Source organism: Panthera uncia (assembly GCF_023721935.1).
Source record: "Panthera uncia isolate 11264 chromosome C1 unlocalized genomic scaffold, Puncia_PCG_1.0 HiC_scaffold_3, whole genome shotgun sequence".
Taxonomy (NCBI): domain Eukaryota; kingdom Metazoa; phylum Chordata; class Mammalia; order Carnivora; family Felidae; genus Panthera; species Panthera uncia.
Genome location: NW_026057584.1, coordinates 97,540,982 through 97,564,117, shown reverse-complemented (window position 1 = coordinate 97,564,117; position 23,136 = coordinate 97,540,982). Strand labels below are relative to the sequence as shown.

At 36.1% G+C, this 23,136-nt stretch overlaps 1 protein-coding gene and 1 non-coding gene across 2 annotated transcripts in view; both read right to left on the bottom strand.

The window, feature by feature from the left end:
• LOC125911673 (inactive dipeptidyl peptidase 10-like) overlaps nucleotides 1-23,136 on the bottom strand; it is a 172,312-nt gene that overhangs the window by 77,118 nt on the left and 72,058 nt on the right. The gene's annotated exons all lie outside the window — the stretch shown is intronic.
• On the bottom strand, nucleotides 19,812-19,948 carry LOC125912046 (U4 spliceosomal RNA). The gene has a single exon (XR_007454598.1). It is a non-coding gene; the product is annotated as a U4 spliceosomal RNA (small nuclear RNA).

Genomic DNA, 23,136 nt, shown 5'->3' with positions numbered 1-23,136 from the left:
CCCGTTGCGGGGCCGAGGCTGGTCGTGCACCGCGATATAGGTCTTCCCCCCCCCCTCCCCTCCCCCCCCCCCTCGCTAACAGTGGTGGTTTTCTCAAAAAAAAAAAAAAAAAAAAAAAAAAAAAAAAAAAAAATTCCAGGCCAGGGTCCAAAGGCTAAGATTCTTACTAAAATGAGTATTTTAGTAAAACAAGAGGTATGTGACTTCTGTCATAGATAAGCTCCATGTAATTTTGGAGAATGAAAAACTACATCCAGGGAAATGAAATTACTTGCTCTAGGACACAGCTATTATTTCCAGAGTAAGAACAATGCTAATATTTTATTGGTCCATTTAATCATTACTGTGGAAGGTACACCAACAAACTGTGACTTCACGGGATGGTTCTGCTGCTTCCACAAAAAGTATCATGATTTTGGTTTATATTTTCTCCTGTGAAAATACATGGAATTTCAGGATTAATACAGAGTGTACTGCAGTGAGTTTATCTTCTCAATAAGAACCTTGGGAAAAAGTAATTCACAAGAGCAGTGACTATGGAGATGCTAGGACAACAGAAGGGAGATGATTATATATGGGGAGAAAAACTCTATTAAAGTGTAATTTCTGAGCACACAATTTATCCAAGAACCATAAATGCTTTCAATATTAAAATTACCTTACCTGATTTTTGATAACTGTAATTTTTCTTAAATACTGAATTTTTCTCAATATCAATTACTGACCAACATACATTTGGGACAGAAAGAGGCATGCTATAAGCGTGGGGTTTTTTTTTTGAAGATTATGTTAAAGGTTAAGTGTCGATATACACATCACAATCAATAGTTGCTTTATATTATGTGACTTTCTGTACATATAGTATGAATAAATACTGAGCTATATCCAATAACATTTTAGATTTCTGAGAAAGTATTTTAAAAATAGAAATAAAATAGTGGTGAATAGGGGCGCCTGGGTGGCTCAGTCAGTCAAGCCTCTGGCCCTTGATTTTGACTCAGGTAATGATCTGATGGTTCATGAGTTCGAGCCCCGCATCCAGCTCTGCACTGATAGCGTGGAGCCTACTTGTATTTTCTCTCTCCCTCCTGCCCCCCTCAAAATAAATAAATAAATATTTAAATTTAAAAAAAATGACTACAGTAAAGCCCTCCAAAATTACTACCGCTACTTGTCTAAACTCTAATGCCCAGGTCAATTTCTTAATGACAAAGAAAATCTTTTAAATACAATTTGATTAAGTAAAACAGAACTGATACTATAATTCTACTTGGTATATTTTGTTTATTCCATCATTTCAGTGTTTTCCAATTTGGGGATAGAAAGGGTATGAAGCATTTCAACAGGATTTATAACTGATTTTCAATGAAAATATAATGAAGAATGCAGCTTCACCAATTTTCTCTGAAACTGCCCAAAGAGGACACCATTTTCCCCAATATAATGGGGAAGATATCAGCTCAATGTGCTCTACCTACTGCCTCACTACTGTGGTTCATATGGATTTGCTCTGGGTATTCAATTTCCAATCAAGATCAGATGGGAGAATGCTATTATACCCCTCAGGTTACAATCTCCCTGTAAAAAGAACTGAAATCAACTCAATGATCTGAAGAATTCCCTTTCCATCCAGTGGGGCTGAGCTGTCCTATATAAAACATATGCATGCTAGTTAAGCACCAAAAGGAAGGGATCTGGCTCTAGCTTCTCAATTCATATTCTATTCCCACCTGTTCTGTTTTGGTTCCTTTGCCTCACTCCTTGTTTCTACCTTATTTCTCAGCATTTTCAGATCAGTGTTTCAGTGAGACACTTTTATTTCAACTTCAGCCCTAAAACTCTGGTTAAGATTTCCTCCAGCATCCCTTCTGCAGGCTTCTTGCGAGGTCGTCTCTACTCCCTTGCCAAATGCCTGTAGCTGCAATCCCAAACTGGTAAGTCACCCAAGACTCTGTTTATCTAAGGTCAAGTTAAGACAGCCACCACCTATTTAGTAGAACCTAATTGGAACATAGTTGGGAGGATGTTTGTGCCATCTGAGAAGAGTTAAAATAAGTGTTGGAAAAGACATGTCAATACGGAGATAAGTAAAATACTCCTGCCAAATAGAAGAATTTGAGAAAGATTAACAAAGAGGGATGAGAAAAGCTTTACATAAGCACTGGATGTAGTCTAAGAAACTCACATGCCTTTCAAACCATTTATCACCTTCAAACATTTGCTTCTGGTCTTACAACAAACACAAAACATTGGCTTCCATACAAATAAACTCTCTCCCCTTATCCTTTCCAACACATGTACTCAAGAAATATGTAGCAATTTTATTTCCCTTCAACAAAAAAGCAGTGATAAATTGGACTGTAGAAATGTTGAGACAGAAAGGCCATGGTATTTCAAAATGTGCAGGACTGAAGAAAAATCCCCCATGATACTAAGACAAATTTCCCATCGTCCAAGTTCACTTACCCCACTTCCTCACAAGTACCCTATCACATTGATAAGGCACACATCAGAAATATCCAAAGTGGAAATGACCTACTAAAGTAATTATATGAATCACTGACTTTTAGGGTCATCAAAATTAGGTCATCTATAACACACTATTTTTTTAAATTTCTATACAGCTTTTAACTGGTGTCAATGAGATCCTGAATGGCACAGATTTACGTGATTTCATGATGCAAGTTAGAAAGGTAGAAGATATGTGTGTGTGGTGGTGGGGGTGGGGTTAAACCACAGACATCACAGCTCCTCCTCTTGATTATATTCTGCTAGAACGACTGGGATGTTCTGGCTAAGAAATACACGGTCTCTAGCCAATGCTTCTATGCAGTATTTTCCACTGTTCCACTTCTGGTAACAAGGACAATTCAAGGGCATATACTAATTATGATTTTGACACAGTTTCACTTTTGTGTTTAGCTTTGAAAGTAATTCCACAGTATGCCCCAATTCCCTTGTCAGTTTCCTCTACTTTTAATTTCTAATTTAATGAACTAGTGAACTCAGGAAGAGGTTCTGACTTTAAAACTAATTTCCCTTCCCCAAATTTTAGTTGTGCTTTTCAAAAGAACACTTCCAATTAAGATATATTATAAGGAACAAACTTAAGAAAATTTAAAACTCTAAAGAAGACCGTTATAAAAGGGCTTTTAAAAAAATCAGGGGTGCCTGGGGGCTCAGTCGGTTAAGCATCAGACTTTGGCTCAGGTCATGATCTCATGGTTCCTGAGTTCGAGACCCATGTCAGGCTCTGTGCTGACAGCTTAGAGGAGCCTACTTCAGATTCTGTCTCTCCCTCTCTCTATGCCCCTCCCCCACTCACACTCTGTCTCTCTCTCAAAAGTAATAAATATTTTAAAAAAGTTTTAAATATTCATACATCCATCACTTTAGCCTAAGTAACTACTTACTATTACTAGTTAATATAGACTTTTGAGGTCTAGTTTTCTAAACTACAAAACATATTCATGGAGAAAAGTACCTTATGTTCAAGGAAACAATGGCATTTGTCATGGAGATTTTGAGAAATTTGCAAATCTACTCTTTTTAGACCTGGCAGGGGTCTTTGATTTATGGGATCATTTCATAGCATGGTGATTTATCTCACAACTAGCTTTTGTTGAGCTGGACATGTGACCTTCAACTCAACAGCAAGCGCATTCACATTCACAAGATTTCCACATTTCTTGGTTCAAGAATGATAAAGTAAACAAATTTTAAAAATCTGTTACACATTGAAAGAGAAAGTAAGTCCATAGTACCACAAACATAATAATTTGAACCCATATCCTACTTACTAACTGCCACATAAGATACTCTGATCTTAACAAAAGACCTGAAATTAATACCTTGATATTTTTTCTATGTAGTTAATGAAAAGTAATGACTGAGGCTTGAAGGATTAATTTATGGAAAAGCAGTGACAAACATTAGGAATATTCAAAATTATTATTAAAAATTTTGTTAGTTTTAAAAGTATACACATATAAGGGAAAAATATTCTTAAATTATAAATTAAAAAATATACTCCACTGGTAACCACTAGTGAACACACTAAAATAAGTATAGTTAAAGGAAATTTTCTAACTATAGAAATATGCACAGAGATAATGCAATTATGCACACACATATATAAAAAATATTCAGTTTGTTTGTACACGTGTGTGCATTTTTTTTTAAAAATCATTGTACAATCAATGCAAATAGACCAGAATAGAGACTGTTTTTTGGCCACCCTAGAATCAAATTTAGGGCAGGTAAGTCCACATATATCCATTAAATCAAATTTATTAATTTTGTTATACCTCACTAATTTTGAGTCTACTAAACATACTGAAAGTTTCCACTATAATTGGGGATTGATCAATATCTCCTTTTAGTTTGAGCTAGAAAACTATTCTGAGAGTCTCTGTGCATAGAACTTCATATTTTTATATCTAATACTATACATTTGTAAGTTTATAGTTAAACATAAAATGTCTAATAAGAATTGAATTTTTATCATTGCATAGTATCTTTTATCACTAATGATGATTTCTGCCTTAATGTCTATTTTGCCTCATAAAATACAGCTAAAAGTGATCTTTTCATGGTTTCCCTTGTTAATACCTGCTTGATGTATTTCTTCCTGTCAGTTTTTATTTTCTTTTAAACATCTTTATTGAGGTATTATTGACATTCCATATACTGTTCACATTTAAAGTGTAAATTCTACTTAGGGCAGCAATATTTTTTTGGTACAGACCACACATTTCCTAGAGTCTCTTGTAACTAAGTGTGGTTCTGTGACAAAGTTCTTGACCAATGAACAGTAAGCAAACTGTTGAGGTGGACTCCGAGTAAGCTCTTTATTTAAAAGGAGTACATACAGCTGAAACATGTCTCTTTGCTCACCTTCCCTCCCTTCTGCTACCTGGAATGCATGACATCGTGGTTGTAACTCCAGCAGCAATTTTAACATAAGTGTTAGCAGCATGCAGGAAATAGACAACTTCCGGATTTGTTTTATAAGAGAAATAAGGATCCACTTTGCTTAAACCATTATTATTTGTGGTGTTCTGATAAATGTGGCTGAACCTATATGCACATTTTTAGAAACAGAGTAATTGTGCCTTCACTGTGAAATCTATTTCTCATTTAAAATTTGAGTATGCATTTATTTATTAAATATTATTTTATATTCAATTTAATTTCACCTTTAATTTAATTATACTTTATTTAACTAAATACTATGGAGAATTTGCCAGATAGAATTCTACAAGTTTAATTTGAACATTTTTCAAATTTTACTTATTCCTAGTTTCTTGTCTTTACTCTCTTACTTTTCAATCAGTTATTTAAACTCTCTGAGTAGCTTTGTTATCTATAAAACAGGGATGATAACTATTTCAGTGGGTTGCCATGAAAATTAAGAGACAAAAATGAACGTAGCTGGCATGCAGTGGGTGTTCAGTTAACACCCACCACTATCACAATCGTCACTGTAGACCTGCTGAAGTCTTTGGTTGGAATTCTTCTGCATAATATATTAATTTCAGACCCATAAAACAAAACAAATTCTATTTCTTTGTACCACCACAAACAAAATTACCTTGAAAGTATGTTGGTTTTATCGATGCTTCTGGCATCGATAAATCATATTTGCTTTTTAAACAGAAATGTTTTCAAGTTTTAATGACAGCTGTTTCATTTAAGGATTAGAAATAATATTAAAAGCAAAAAGGAAAAGGAAAGTCAGGCTACAAATTCTTAAATTCCACCTGAAATCCTATGTGTGTCCTCTCTTTCAGTTTGACTCCTTCCCTGAACAGAAACCTCTTCTAGAATTCTTCATAACTTTAAATTCAGTTCCATTGCCTTTATTGTCTCAAAAACATCCTTGTAAATAATTTTAAACCTGAATACAACATATATTATATCATGAAAGCAAACATGTATTTTGAATGGATTAATGTAGACCAGTTTTTTCTAACTGAAAAAAAAAAAAAAAAACATCTATCTGAAAATGATAGAATTTCTACTTCAGTTTTTCACCCATTCCAGATAAAACGGTTATTAGGACATATTGCATTCTTTCTATTGAAATGAAAAGAAAGTTGGAACCATAAGTCAGAAATAAAAATCTTTGCTAACAACTTTGCCTTCGGCAAACCCTCAAAAGCTACAGGGTTAGAAGAGAGTTTTCATTTCAAAGAAAGGAATTGGGAAAGAAAGCATTACACCAGAGAAACCCAATTAAGATTTTGGAGAGTTGAAGAATTTAAGCAACTTCATTCAAGTACCTAAAGAAAATTCTGACAATTCTTTATGCTTAGAACTACATTTAAAATAAAAACCTTAATTATTTAGAACGAACAACTACAGTAAGCACCAAATCTATGAAAGTTCCCCTCCTACAGAAGGAAGTCTCTGTGGATTCAAGTAAACACAGAAGAAAAAGGCTGCTCTCCATAAATCATAATTAATCAATAAGAAGGATCAGAATACAGAAAATGAACACAATGAAGCATTAGAGTCTCTGAGTTAAACTATGGTTTAACTAAGCAACAATTTGATAATTATTTCAAATGTAGTCCTCCGGGCTGATAGGTCAATACCCAAGAAGGTCAAGTTTGAATAGATGCAATTATCCAAATAATTTAAGTAAAAGTCACTCACTGGAATTATTTAAATAATTTGAAAACGTGACTCACATAGGAAGAAAAAAATGAGAGGTTGGTTTTTTTTGTGTCTATGACCAATTATGCCCAAATATATATTTTAATACACTTTTCACTGAACAAATTAGTAAGCAAAGGTCAGATCATAATAACTAAAAATAATAATCTATTTTAGAAACAAAATTTATGGATCAGATAGAAAGTTGGCTTTATTAACACATTAATTCTGTAATTTATGGGATTATGTGGTTTTATGAGAGGGTTCTACTGGAGTCTGTTTAAGGGTGTCATACTAACATGTGATACAATACAAAATTCATAGGATTAAGAAATTTTTATTTTTGTAAGTTATTTATTTATTGAGAGACACACACACACAGAGAGAGAGAGAGAGAGAGAGAGAGAGAGACAGCGCGCGCGCACGCGCGCGCACCAGTGGGGGAGGGGCAGAGAGAGAAGGGGACAGAGGATCCAAAGTAGAGTCTGTGCTGACAGCTGAGAGGCCGACAGGGGGCTCGAACCCAGGAACCCTGAGATCATGACCTGAGCCGAAGTCAGAGGTTCAACTGATTGAGTTACCAAGGTGCCCAAGCTTAAAAATCTTTCAGGGGGGCCTGGGTGGCTCAGTCAGTTAAGCCTCTTGACATCAGCTCAGGTCACGATCTGCCAGTTCACAGCTTCGAGCCCCAAGTCAGAGCTCTGTGCTGAAAGCTCAGAGTCTGGAGCCTGCTTCAGATTCTGTGTCTCCCTCTCTCTCGTTTAATTTCAGTTAATTAACATCCAGTGTTATAGTAGTTTCAGGTGTACAATATAGTGATTTCAACACTTTTCCATATAATACCCAGTGCTGGTCCCAACAAGCGCACTCCTTAATCCCCATCATTTCACCCATTCCCTACCATCTCCCCTCTGATAACCATCAGTTTGTTCTCTGTAATTAAGTCTGTTTCTTGATTTGTTTCTCACTTTTCTTTTTTTGAATGCCCTTGTCTTGTAGCAATTTTCTATATAGGTTTCTTTACTGATACGGGGAGGGTGGGACTGCTCAAAGAAAATCTATCTAAAACGTTTTTTCAAAGGCTGCTCTTTTGTCACATTCAATTCTAATTCTTCAGAAATAGTTTACAAATCTGAATTTGTCCATTACTTTGTAACCATCTTGAAGGTAAGAGCAAATTCTATTATACTTACTATGACCCCTGGCTCTTTTGATCAGGGTTCTACATGGGGTCAATATTCAGTAAATAGTCACAATGGAAAATAACTACACCTAGAGGAGTACGTACATCAGAGTAAATAATTATTTTCTACATTCTATTACTTTTCCTAATCCTTTCCCCTTCTTACTTTTTATTTCTAAATACCCTGTATTTCTGAAGTACGAGCAAGAATTACTTATCAAATTCAGAATGATAGGACATTATTACCTAATTTACAGTACAAATTCAGAATTTATCAATTTTCCAATAACATCCTATATGGTTCTCATTTTTTTTCCAAGATGCAATCCTGTATTGTGTATTCCCTTAGTTATCATATCTCTTTTGTCTTTTTTTTATTCTGAAACATTTCCACAAATTCTTTCTTAACATTGATATTTTTGAAGAACACTGGCCATTTTGTAAAATCATCTCAGTCTACATTTATGTGATATTTTCTTACATTTAGATTCTTTACACGTTTTTGTAGCACTATCACTAACACAATGTTGTGTTATTCTTAGTGCATCTTTTCCAGAGGCCAATGATGTCAGTTTATCCCAACTATAGTGACATTAACACTGGTCACTCATTTAAAATGATGTCTATCTGATTTTTTGACCTATACAGTGGCATTATTGGCATTTAAAAGGCATTCTGTGATAAGACACTTAAGATTATATCAATAAACTTTCCTCATTAAACTGTCTCCTACTAATCTAAGCCCTTAATTTTTTTAAAAACATCATTCCTTGTATATATAGTATTTTCCCTTCTACAATAAAGGGTTTCTTTCTTTCCTTTTTTATTTTTATTTCTCCCTCTGTCCATCTCTTCTTTCCTTCCATTTCTATCAGCATATATTCATGAATTTCTACTTTATTCAACATCTTAGGAAGTATTCAGCCATTATGTCCTTAAATACTCTCTATTCTTTTTTTTTTTCTCTTTTTTCCTTGACTTCACTGAGGCACTATTGACATGTAACATGTATAAGTTTAAGTTGCACAGTATGATAATTTGATACACATACAAACTGTGAAATGATTTTTGCAATTAGGTTAGTTAAATGCCTCTATCTCATCACATTATTGCCATTTTTTCTTAATGTTTATTTATTTTATTTTTTTAAGTTTATTTATTTTTGAGAGAGAGAGAAGATAGAGTGTGAGTGAGGGGAGGGGCAGAGAGAGAGAGGAAGACACAGAATCTGAAGCAAGTTCCAGGCTCTGAGCTGTCAGCACAGAGCCTGATGCGGGGCTCAAACCCATGAACCCCGAGATCATGACCAGAGCCAAAGTTGGATGCTTAACCGACTGAGCCAACCAGGCACACCAATGTTTATTTATTTTTGAGACAGAGAGAGAGAGAGAGAGAGAGAGAGAGAGAGAGAGAGATAGCACAAGTGGGGGAGGGGCAGAGCAAGAGAGGGAAACACAGAACCTGAAGCAGGGAAGCTAGGGATATGAAGCTAGGGATCCAATTTCATTCTTATTATGGTAAAAACTAGTGAATATCAAGTTTTCCCAACACCATTTATTGAAGAAACTATCTTTTTTTTTTAATTTTTTTTTTAACGTTTATTCATTTTAGAGACAGAGAGAGACAGAGCATGAATGGGGGAAGGTCAGAGAGAGAGGGAGACACAGAATCCGAAACAGGCTCCAGGCTCTGAGCTCTGAGCTGTCAGCACAGAGCCCGACGCAGGGCTCGAACTCACGGACCGCGAGATCATGACCTGAGCCGAAGTCGGTCACCCAACCGACTGAGCCACCCAGGCGCCCCGAGACTATCTTTTTATCATTGAGTATTATTGGCTCCTTGTCAAATATTAGCTGACCATTCATACACAGGTTTACTTCTGGGCTCTCAATGCCGTTCAATTGGTCTATATGTCAGCTTTGTACTAAGACCATACTATTTTGATTTCTATACTTTATAATCAACTTTGAAATCAGGATGATGTCTCCAGCTTTCTTTTTTTCTTTAGGTCTTCTGTGGTTCCACATCAATTTTAGGATTGTACTTCTATTTTTGTGAGAAATGTCATGAGAATTTGATAGAGATTGCATTAAATCTGTAGATTGTTTTGGGTAGTTAACAATATTAACTTTCTGATAGATGAATATGGGCTATCTTTTCATTTATTTACATCTTTACTCTTATGAAGGCCTTTTAATTTTGTGTATACAGATATTTCACCTTCTTGGATAAAATTCTTCCAAGTATTTTTTTTAATGATATTATATATGGGCCTTTTTATTATATTTCTGATAGTTCATCATTAGGGTATAGAAACACAACTAAACTTTGCATATCGATTTTGTATCCTGCAATCTTATTTAATTTGTATATTGGTTCCAACAGTTTTTTGTTTGAGTCCTTACATGATCAAAATGCGCGCGCACGCGCACACACACACACACACACACACACACATATTTACATGGTTGAATCATCTGCAAACAGATCATTGTACTTCTTCCTTTCTGATTTGGCAGGTTTTATATCTTTTTCTCGCCTAATTGCTTCCAGTGCTATGTTGAATAGGGGTGATGAGAGTGGGAACTTTATCTTGTTCCTGGTCTTAGCAGAAAGCTTTTTAAACTTTCACCATTGGGAATTTTGGATTTTTCATATATGGACTTTATTATGTTCAGGCACATTCCTTCTATACCCAACTTGTTGAGAGTTTTTATGAGAGGATGTTAAATTTTACCAAATGGTTTTTTTCTGCATCTATTAAGATGATCATATAATTTCTAACTTTCATTCTATTAATGTGGTATATCACATTTCTTGATTTTCATGCATTAAACCACCAAGGGATTCCAGGGGAAAGTCCCCTTAATCTTGGTGTATGAGCCTTTTAATATGCTGTTGAATTTGGTTTGCTAGTATTTTGCTGACAATTTTTACATCTATCTTCATCAAGATATTGGCCTGGAGCTTTCTTTTCTTGTAGTGTCCTTATTTGGCTCCTATATCAGGTTATGCTACCCTTATAAAATGAGGTTAGGAGTGTTTCCTCCTCTTTAAATTTTGGAAGAGTTTGAAAATTATTGAGGTTAATTTTCTTTAAATGTTTGGTAGAATGTACCAGTAAAACTATCTGGTCCTGAGTTTTTCTTTGTTGGGAGGTTTTTGATTACTAATTCAATCTCCTTACTAACAATTAGTTTGTTCAAAATTTCTAGTTAAGACTCAGTCTTGGAAGATTGTGTGTTTGGGACTTTATCCATTTCTTTTAGGTGATCCAATTTGTTGGTGTACAATTGTTCATGGTAGTCTCTTATGATCCTTTGTATTTCTGTGGTAACATTTGTAACATCTCCTCTTTCATTTCCAATTTGAGTCACCTTTTTTTTCTTTGTTACTGTTGCTAACGATTTGTCAAATTTGTTATTTACAAAAATCAGGAATTCATTTTGTTGATCTTTACTATTGTTTTCTGGTCTAATTTCACCTATTCCTACTCTGATGTTTGTTTCTTTTTCTTCCATCTGCTAACTTTGAGCCACTTTGTTCATCTATTTTTATTCCTTGAGGTGTAAAACTAGATTGTTTGTTCATTATCTGTTTTCTTAGTTTAGGTGGTTATGTAACATGCCCCTTTTATGTAAACGTCCCTCTTAGCACTGTGTTTGCTGCATCCCATTAGTTCGGTATATTATATTTCTATTTTCATTGCTTGAAGATATACTTTAATTTCCTACTTAATTTCTTCCTTCCTATTGGTTGTTCAGTAGGGTACTGTTTAATTCCACATATTTGTGAATTTTCTAGTGTTGTCCTGTTATTGATTTCTTGCATCAGACCATTGTGGTTGGAAAAGATACTTGGTATGATTTCAATATTCTTACATTTGCTAAGGCTTGTTTTGTGACCTTACATACTATGTATCTAGAGAATGTTCCATGTATGTTTGGGAAGAATGTGCATTCTGCTGCTATTGGGTAGAATATTCTGTATATGTCTGTTAGGTCCATTTGATCTAATTAGAGTTCAAATCCATTATTTTCTTATTGATTTTGTGATCACATGATCTATTGTTGAAAATGGGGTATTGAAATTCCCCACTATTTTGTCTTGTTGTCTATTTCTCCTTTCAGATCTGTTAGCATTTGCTTAACAGTTTTAGGTCCTCCGATATTAGGTGCATATATATTTACAGTTGTGTTATCCTCTTGACATATTGATCTGTTTATAATTCTATAATAACCTTTTTGTCCCCTGTTACAGTCTACTTTTAAGTTTATAGCAACTTCAGTTTGTGTACAAACTCTAAACTTTTACTGCCTTCCCCACATTTAAAATTTTTTATATCAGTATTTCCTTTTTTATTGTCTATCCATTACCAAGTCACTGTAGCTATAATTATTTTACTACTCTTGTCTTTTTAATATTTATATGAGAGTTAAGTAACAAACACATCACCATTTATAATATTGGAATATTATGAACGTGACTATATGCTTACCTTTACCAGTGTGTTGTGTGTGTGTGTGTGTGTGTATGTATGTATTTTTTTCCTTTGACTGGATGATTTCAAATGACCTATCTTCTAGTTCACTGTTTTTGTCCCCCCCTTGGTTAAAAATTGCTGTTGAAGCTCTCTGTTGTTTTTTTTTTTTTTTTTTTTTCAGTTCAATCATTGTATTCTTTAACTTTGGGATCTCCATTTTCTTTTGTTAATGCTTCCTATTATTTCACTGAACTTCTAATTTTATTTATGAATTGTTTTTATAATATCATTTAGTTATCATTATGTATTATAGTTCACTAACTTTAAGAGAATTACTATGAATTCTTTGTCAGACAGTTCATAGATTTCCATTTCTTTAGGACAAGTCATTGGAGTTTTATTAGTTTTCTTTTCTTTTTCTTTCTTCCTTTCTTCCTTCCTAAGTAGGCTCCATGCCCAACGTGAGGCTTGAACTCACAACCCTGAGATCAAGAGTCACATGCTCTACAAACTGAGCCCATCAGAAGCCCCTTTGTTTCCTTTGTTGGTATTTATTCCTTGATTATTCATGATCCTTGTGTCCTTGGGTTGCCGTTTATGCATTTGTTAAAGTAGGCACCTCTTCAGTCTTTACACAGTGGCTTCAAGAAGTAAAGCCCTTCATTAGTCACTCCACCCAGAGATTTGAGGTGAGCCATCTGGTGGCATCCATGGGTGGGCTTTCGCTAAACTTATTGTCTGGATAGGCCTGGTGCATAGGTACATGATGGGGGTCTGGGTTCATTGGACAGGCCTGGCACCTAAGTCTGTGGTAATGGGCCTATTATCTATGTGTACATGGGTAAACCTAGATCTTGAATCCAGAGAAGCTATCTATATACCAAGGACCACTCAGATGGAACTAACATCTGGGCATGCACAGGCCATTCTAGTACCAGGACGGGTCAGGAGCCTAATTTTTTAAGAGCCTTGTGGAAGCTGGGACAATGGAGACCAGTCTAACACAAGTGCAATCCTAAAGCCTGGGTCATGGAATAAGCCTGTAAACTGAGAACTGGGTGACTAACTTGAAGGTTGGGTCTCTAGGGGTCTGGCACAGTGGCAGGCTGGGAGCCTGTGTCTGTGGGAGCCAGAATGTAGGGCCATGGAGAATGCAGGGTCTGGTCCTGTGGAGGGTCAGGAGCCTATATCTGAGGGAGTCAGTGAAATCCAGGACCATAAGTCCCGGTCTATTGTTGGAGAATGCCTGGAGTTTGGGGCTGCAGTAGTTGCTGTAACACTGATTCTGGCCAGGAACCTAAGTCCATGGGGCTGATTGCAAGCCTGTGGTTACCGCCTACAGCTATGGGAGCTGAAAGGCCATGAGATGTACCAGGATTGGATTTACCCCAGGAGGGGTCTGATGCTGGCTGGGGCTGCTGGAGCTAGTTGGTACCTGGCTGGGCAAGGGATCTGGGTTTGTGGAATCCTACCAAGAGCCTGATGTCTTAAAAGCTGTTAGAGGCCATGCAAGGTACCTGGGGCCACAAGAGCTGGCAGACACCTGGGTGAGCCTAGAACCTACGTTTGGAACAGCCCATAGGGAAACACCTAAGGCATCTGTAGTTGACCTAGTGCTTGTGCAGGCTGGCTCTGTGGTTTGCAGTGAAGTTGGACACTTATTTCACTCTCCTTTCCCCACAGGGAAGGTGTCTCTCTCCATGATGGGTAGCCAGGCTTGGGAGAGAGGTAATGGGGGGCAATGTGAATCTATTTTTCCTGCCTTCCTCACTGAAGCTTTTCTTATTTCTGTGCTTCACATAGGTGCTATATTCTCTCAGCTGGTATTTTTAGCTCTTATGAAGGTGTTTTTATGTGTGGATAGTGTTCAAATAAATGTTCTGGGGAGCGGGGTGGGGGCAAACACTAGAAATAACATTGCTGTCATTTTGCAGACATCACTCCCTACCTTTTTTTTTGTTTTTTTTGGTTTTTTTTCTCTCTTTTATGCTTTTGCACTTCTATGAGCCCTCATAGATATTTGTTGAAGAAACTTAGAGCTAAGATTTGGGATATTCTGAGTTCAAATAAAAGCTTTCTAATAAAATTATATAAAAATCACTTTTTTCCCACAGAGACAATGGAGACAGTTTAAAAAGGTGGCAGAAAAGCAAGATGTGTGTATATCTGTGAGATATGGTATTTAGGGAAATAAGGTGCTGTGTTTAGCAGTGACAGCCTCAATCTCAATATGCCTTAAAATGGTCATTAATAAAATTAGGCCAATCACACCTACTTTTCAAAACTTTTCTTAGAGAAAGCTGTAGAGCTTTTCTTAGTGAAGCTGTTGGAAATGAGGGAAAAGTGTTTGAAGTGGTTTTGCGTTTCAATAAAGATAAAGGAGCAGATACAAGTACTTCATTTCCCAAAGTACACAGACCTGCCCTGGGTAGCTTCCACTGTTGCTATTATTTCTAACTGTATTTTTTTTTTTGCAGTAACCACAGTTGCATACCCCTCCAAAGCCACAAGAGAAGAAAGCCATGAAATACTTTTTTGGACCAGATCTCTGACCCTATCTCATTCTCACTCTCCTGCTACTGCTGCCATAAAGAAGCCCCAGCTTGTGGAAGCTTCTCTAACAGCACACAGGACTTTCACAATTTGGACATACAGAATGTTGGCATTTCACTGGTGTTGAATACTCATTTACCCATAGAAACCATATTTGAAATAGCAAGCTACTACCCTTCATTAATCACAGAAGTTTTGAGAGAGGACTTTGCTCGCCAATATGGGAATGAGATACCTCATAGCATGTTTGCCGAAGTCGAGCCTTTCTTAGTTGCCAGTAACTACCAAATACAGTTTTGGAAAATAAACTGTTATTAGGTTGGCATTCATAGCAGTTTTTTTTTTCCTGGAAATTTCTCTAAGACCCTAAGAAGAGTGAATATAAATATTCTGAGAGCTGTGATTATCATCACCCTACCCCATGGACTCATAGTTGTCTCCACTGTTCATACTGTTTGATTCCCTATTCTGTACATGCCCCACAGATACATCTCCATTCCATTTTTCTCCCTTCCCTCTAGACCTTTCTCCTCACAGATCTTGTATGTAGTCCAAGAGTCCAAACTCTTGTATGAGTTTCTCTCCTCAACACAAACTTTAAATTTTAACCTCTGTCACAAAAAGGAAGATCTGTGTCTCAGTTAAGATTTATGGTAGATAAGCTGTGCAGCAAATTCACTTAAAGTGAAAAGTCTGTCTCACTAAAGTCGGACATTATATATCTATTTTACAAAAGAATTAAACAATGCACACTGCCTGCAAAATCAGACCTTGCCAGGAAGGTGCCTAAGAAAAAGATCTGGATCATGGGATATATTCTAACATGAGCAAGTATTGCACCCAAGGACAATGAGCAGACAGTGAACAGGAAGAAAAAAAAACCTAGTGGTTTTGGGAAATACTTAAATACTGAATTCAAAGGTCAAAAGACTATCCTTCTGTTATTCTTTTTCAATGTTTGATCAGCTAGTGAACATACTTCTTTACTGTCTGGTAACTCACCCGTTGCAAAAATTCAATAAATACAAGATAATCATAGTAATACACAACAACTATAATCACCATCATTCAGGACTGCTGTATCATTTTTATGAAGCTGTTCATTCACCACAGCACCCTTCCTGACCCCAGAGATTTACTGTTCCTCTCCTGGAACCAGATTGACCTTTTTCATGTCAACTAGGCACTTCTTAAGGAAAAAAAGTAAAGTTCCTTTTCTTTGATGATTTGTCCATGGATCTGAATTCTCCTTCTTCTGTAAAGCTTGTTTCAAAAAAAAACGTGTAACTCAAAAGTTGTGCAGTAACTTCTTTCTAAACTCTCAGATCATATCATATAACAACTTGGCTTAAAAACACCAACAAGGGGCAACTGGGTGGCTCAATCAGTTGAGCGACTGACTTCGGCTCAGGTCATGATCTCACCGTCTGTGAGTTTGAGCCCCGTGTCAGGCTCTGTGCTGACAGCTCAGAGCCTGGAGCCTGCTTCAGATTCTGTGTCTCCCTCTCTCTCTGCCCCTCCCCTGCTCATGCTCTGTTTCTCTCTTTGTCAAAAATAAATAAACATTAAAAAAATTAAAAAAAAAAAACAACAAAATTTTTTAAGATACTTTTTAGTGTGGCAGGCAATGATTTGACATCAGAGTTCACTTTCAACCTCATTTGTCTTAACTTCTCTTTTAAAGCAGCTTACTTACTGAAAATAAGCCACATTTTGCATGTTTGCTGCTCACTGGCTACTATTGCTTTGTCTAAGAAGTTTTCTCTTCTTGGAATGCACCATATTTCCCCCTAGATTTTTAAATGCTACCTATTATTGAGGTCCAGCTAAAACATCATTATTTACAAAGCTTTTTCTGATCACTTCATATAGACCTAATCAGTTTGAACTCCCCTGATCATTCACTTATTTTCTTTTTTCTTTTTAAGTTTATTTACTCTGAGAGGAGCAGAGGAGAGGAGAGGCATGAGCAGAGGAGAGGCAGAGGGAGAAGTAGAGAGAGAATCCTAAGCAGGCTCTGTGCTCTCAGCTCAACATGGGGCTTGATCTCACAAAGTGTGAGATCATGACCTGAGCCCAAATTAAAAGTCAGATGGTTACTCCTGAGTAAATGGGTGCTCCCCATTCACTTCTTTTAATATTTCATTTTTTTCTTAATATTTATTTTTGAGAGAGAGAGAAGGAGTATGTGAGCGTGCAAGCAGGTGAGGGGCAAAGAGAGTGAGAGAGAGAGAGAGAGAGAGAGAGAGAATCCCAAGCAGGTCTCCTCATCATCAGTGCAGAGCCCCATGCAGGGCTCGAACTCACAAACAGTGAGGTCATGACCTGAGCCAAAGTCAGACACTTAACCGACTGATCCACTCAGGCGCTCTATGCTTATTACTTCTTACAGTGTATTTTATATCAAAACATTAATTAAATAGGAAAGACAAACTGTGAGATTCGTCTGTATCACTACAGTGCCATTGTACCTGGAAACACTAATTAAAAAATATATATACACCTCCATGCTCATCGCAGCATTACTTCCAATAGTCAAGACATGGAAACAACCCAAATGTCCATCAATGAATAAAGAAAATGTGGCAAAGATATATACAGTGGAATATTATTCAGCCATAAAAAAAGAATGAAATCTTGCCATTTGTGACATAATGGATTGACTGTAAGGGCCTTATATGGAATGAGTAAGTCAGACAGAAAACTATGAATCCTGTATGAGTTCACTTGTAGGATTAAAACAAAACAAAACAAAACAAAACAAAAGCAAAAACCAAGCTCACGTGTACAGAGAACAGACTGGTGGTTGTCTGAGGTGGGGTATGGGTAAAAGAGGCAAAGGAGACTAAAAGGCACAAATTTCCCTGTTATAAAATGAATGTCATGGGGATGTGATATGATATACAGAATGGTGACTTTAATTAATAATCCTGTATTTACTGTATTGCATATTTAAAACTAGCTAGGAGAGTAGATCTTAAAAGTTCTCATCACAAGAAAAAATTGTAAACTCTGTGGCGAGACATGTTAACAGGACTTACTGTTGTAATCATTTTGAAACATATACAAATATCGAATTGTTATTTGCCTGCAATTAATACAATGTTATGTCAATTACACCGTAACAAAAACAAAAAGAAATAAAGAGAAACTAATACTGGTGCAAAATTCAGTTTTAAAACCTTAGAAGATACACCTGAAATATTAAAAAAAAATGTTTTTAGTATTTTTTTAATGTTTTATTTTTATTTCTGAGAGAGAGAGAGAGAGAGAGAGAGAGAGCGCGCACAAGTGGGGGAGGGGCAGAGAGAGAGGGAGACACAGAATTCGAAACAGGCTCCAGGCTCTGAGCTGTCAGCACAGAGCCCCATGACGGGCTCAAACTCAGGAACTGCAAGATCACGACCTGAGCCAAAGTCAGATGCTTAACTGACTGAGCCATCCAGGTACCCCTCATTAAGAAACTTTTAAAACTGTCATGAGAATCATTCTATTATTCCTATTATGACTGAGTTTTATAAGAGAAAAAACTTACCATGTATTAATATGGCAAGTATTCCTATTCCATCACAGAACTTTTAGAACTCTGTGAAATAAAATCTGAAAGCAGAGGTAAAGAGAGAGGGTCTTGCGATACAGATGGGAGGAAATAGCATATACAGATGATACTGAAAGACATAGGTTTGAACTGCATGCAACCACTTATGCATGGACTTTGTTTCATTAAATATAGGCATAGCACTGTAAATGTATTTTTCTATTCCTTATAATTTTGTTATTAACATTTTCTTTTCTCTAGCTGCCTTTACTGTAAGAATCCCGTATATGATTCATAAACGTACAAAATATGGTTAATTGACTGATTATGTTATTGATAAGGCTACCCGTCAATAGTACGCTATTAGTAGGTAAATTTTTGCCAAGTTGAAAGTTATGCTCAGATTTTCAACTGTGCAGAGGTCAGTGCCCCAAACCCTGTTGTTCAAAGATCAACTTGCTATAAAATCTATGCTAATACTTTATTTTAATCCCACTAAAATGTATTCAGAATTGTCACAACGAAAGGTTTAAATACACAGCTATGCAAGATTTTGTATTTATCACTCCAGCTTTTAAATACAATGCATTCTCTCTCACACTATCATTTTACAAGTTGTTCACAACTATTACTTTGACTCATTAAGAAATATTTATACCACCAGGCCAAACAATTTACCACATACAAAATTGTTTTAATTATGTAAGCTATTTGTTATGGCTTTAAATTCTAACTTCTCCATGGCAATTCTTTTTTTTTTTTTTTAACGTTTATTTATTTTTGAGACAGAGACAGAGCATGAACAGGGGAGGGGCAGAGAGAGAGGGGGACACAGAATCTGAAACAGGCTCCAGGCTCTGAGCTGTCAGCACAGAGCCCGACGCGGGGCTCTAACTCACGGACCGTGAGATCATGACCTGAGCCTAAGTCGGACGCTCAACCAACTGAGCCACCCAGGCTCCCTCCATTGCAATTCTTATAATGCTAGACACATTCGTTTAAAGTTTATTTATTTATTTGTTTGTTTACTTATTGAGAGACAGAGAGAGAGAGAGACAGAGAGACAGAGAGAATGCAAGCAGGGGAGGGGTAGAGACAGAGGGAGAGAGAGAGAATCCAAAGCAGGCTCCTAATTGTCAGTGCTGAATCCAACGCAGGGCTCAAACTCATAAACCATGAGATCGTGACCACAGCAGAAACCAAGAGGCAGACACTTAACCGACTGAGCCACCTAGGCACCCCCAGAAACACTTTTTCTTTTTTTTTTTTTTCCAGAAACATTTTTATATTACTTTCATATTGGCAAAAAAAAAAAAAAAAAAAAATTGCTATCAATATGGCTTAATTTATAGCAATTGCGGAAGTGATTTTAAAAGACCTGTGTATCATATTGGACATTCATATATATAACTAATATAGTTATTTACATATTGATAGATTGACAAGGCTTTATTTTCAGTTTTGATACTATTAGCAATAATCACGCCTCAGATAAACCTCACTTGCTACGATACTGCCACTGCGCAAAGCTTCAGTTCTGATACTAAAGCACATAAAAATAAATTCACAGAATTATTTTTTTAATATCAAATGGGCTTTTAATCTATTTATTGTATGGCATTTAGTTTCTTACTTCAAAATACCACTTTCGATAGATTAGTAAGTAGCCAACACATTAAAGACTTGAATCTTAAAATATTTTCTTAAAACTAATTTTGAATTCAAAATAATAAGACAGATACTATAAGTAGTAAACCAAACTCGAGTATTATCTTGATCCATAGATTATCCACTTTAGCCAACACATTTAACTACTTTTTGCACAAATCCTCATCCAGCCAAGCATAGCTATTGTTCGAAAACACCACCTAATATTTTTCTTACTGCCCACAAGCATTGTCTGGTGACTACGAGAAGAGAAGTAGGTAAAGAAAAAAATAAGAAGGGAAAAAAGAAGAGAGGTCAACATTTGAGCTAATAGACGTTTTGATATAAATTTGGATAAATCAAATACTTGATGGTGGCATGGGTTATGGCCTTTTAACTTATGTATATTGTTTTCCATAGCTGCCATTAACTAAGTCAAAGATTATGATGAGATTTTTCACTCATCTTCTGTTATCAAAACGTAACTCTTTACCAGGTGACCAGTTTTACAGTTTATGTTACTATAGCACATATAAAAAAATATATAATTACATGAAAATCTGAGGAAATAAAAATATATTTTTTGCTAAACCTTACTTTTTTTTTTTTTATGTTGTTTTGTTTTAACCTAAGCATAGTTTTATTTTCAGACTTTAACAGAACTACCAGGCTTTATAAGTTTAGTCACTAAGATGTTCTATCACTAGGATTAATGTGTGTAATTGATCTTATACCAAAACTGGTACTAAAAATAGGATGCTGCCACAATTATAATAGAAATAGTTGTCACCTGCTTAGCAATAAGGCATTCTGGTGCCAAGAAACTAATGCTAAAGGCTGTCAAGATGACTTTCCATATATTACTAAGGCAAAACATTGGTAAAAACTCCTACCTGCAGTAAATTGGAAGTCAAAATATATGCCCAGTAGTTAGTACAACACAAAAAAACATTATGTACATACACACACACTCTCATATGTGTATGCATGCATATATATATGAATATATGTATGTATATATGTATTATAATTTATGCGAAAAACAGTAAGTCCATGTGAAGCTATAGAAACGTCACCAAATACCATTAAGGATTTACATAATAAATATTAATAATAATTTTCTATTAAATATTGTCCCTTCAAGTTTGTCTTACTTGTCTTACTTTCTTTTAACTGTTTAAAATTATACATCCATGTGTTGTCTACCTCATAGTAGTCCCTGGGATAGTAATAACAGTCATTGAGCCTCATAATTTCAAAGGAATCTCTCGTGAATATATTAAAATTTTTATGGCAACTTTATGACCAGAACTTCCCTGCTTTCAAGATAAAATTTGAGGCACAGAAGGATTAGCTGATCTGATGGAAGTCGAACAATTAACAGATAGATGAAATGTAAGTCAGGACAGTTCTATTCCAAAATATCAAGTGTTCCTATATAATAGGTAACTAAAATAGGTCTAATGAAAAGTCAGTGAAGCTGGAAGTGGCTTGGCTGGTGGCAGAAGGCTAGCTTGGATATACCTTTCATTATGGTGCCAGGACTACAGAATTCACAGGACAAACATCACCAGTGCTGATGGGGAGGAGAGGGAGTTCAATGAGCTCTTGCTGATTCACTGCTAATCACAACATCTAAGAACATATTTATGAGTAAGTGTATTACTATTTTATATCAATAATCTACACAAAGCAAGATTCTGAGGATGTCAGATGAGGTGGGTTGTGTTCTTTCAAGAAAAAGAAAAAAGACAGTGGAAATTTGCAGCTACCAAGGATAATCAAAATATTAAAATCTAGCAAAATGTTTAAACATGCAGTTCATACAAAGTCTTGGAGATACTAGAAAAACTGCTCATTTTAGCTCATTTGCTATGAAAAGTTGTTACTATCATTATGTTCTCTATTGTATCATAATAAGCTTTAAAGATAGAGAAGCAATCTGGTATTTAGCTCAGGATTTTCTAGTTATTAGCTATATTACCGAAGGTTAAATTGTAGTTATTTTGGCTCTATTCATACATAAGATTTTTGTGAAAATTGCATTTGAGTGCATAGGGAGTAGCCAGTAAAGACCTTAGCTTCACAGTAGGAAGGCAGGAAAGTTTTATTATTGTGGTGGCTGTGGGACATCTCAGTCGGTTAAGCATCAGACTCCTGATTTCAGGTCAGGTCATGAACTCAGGGTTCCTGAGTTGGAACTCCATGCTGGGCTCTGTGCTGACAGGGTGGAGCCTGTCTGGGATTGTCTGTCTCCCCACCTCCCCACCCCCCATCTCTCTGCCCCTCCCTCACTCATTCACTATCTCTTTCTTTAAAAAATACATAAATGAACTTAAAAAAAATTATTGTGGTGGTTGTTGCTAGATGCTATACATTAAGGGGTTGCAAGGAAAACAATGAGATTTTTATTTTGAACTCAAGTTGTTCAAGTCAAATCCTAAAATAGAGAATATAGATGTAATGCGTTTTCCTAATATTCTTAACTCCTTGTAACACTAAGATGTTACTGTTGTTTTTGTTAATAGGGAAAGCCAACTTAATCTACCTTCCATGACAAAGGATATCCAATGAGTTGACCAGCTTATTCTGCATAACACCTAATAAGTGCCTGATGCAAATCAACCTATCTCTTACAGATTCAAGTTAAAAATTCAAAACTTACTTTTCAATCATCAGAGTAGAAGAGTCATTGGATGGGAGAAGGCCAGAATGGCACAATGGTTTCAATTTTGATGTCACTCACAACTGATTGCTGATGGGTGGCTTAAGTGCTGTTTATGAAGGATTCTACTGGAAAGACTGCTATGATCTGTTAGTAAAGTCTGCCTTAGAAATGGGAGCAAATGAGAGCCCCTGACACTTGCTTAGGGAGTTATTACTAACACAAACACGTTGCCTGGAAATAAGAGGACCAGGGAAATCACTTGGTTGAAGGATTAGCTGATCCTCTTCATTATTCATCTTCCTCTTCATTATTACTAAACAACTACAAGATTCTGACCAGATGTCTGAAAAGGTATCTACTATTAACTAGCAAAGGGCACCTGCACACTAGCACACGCCCAGAGG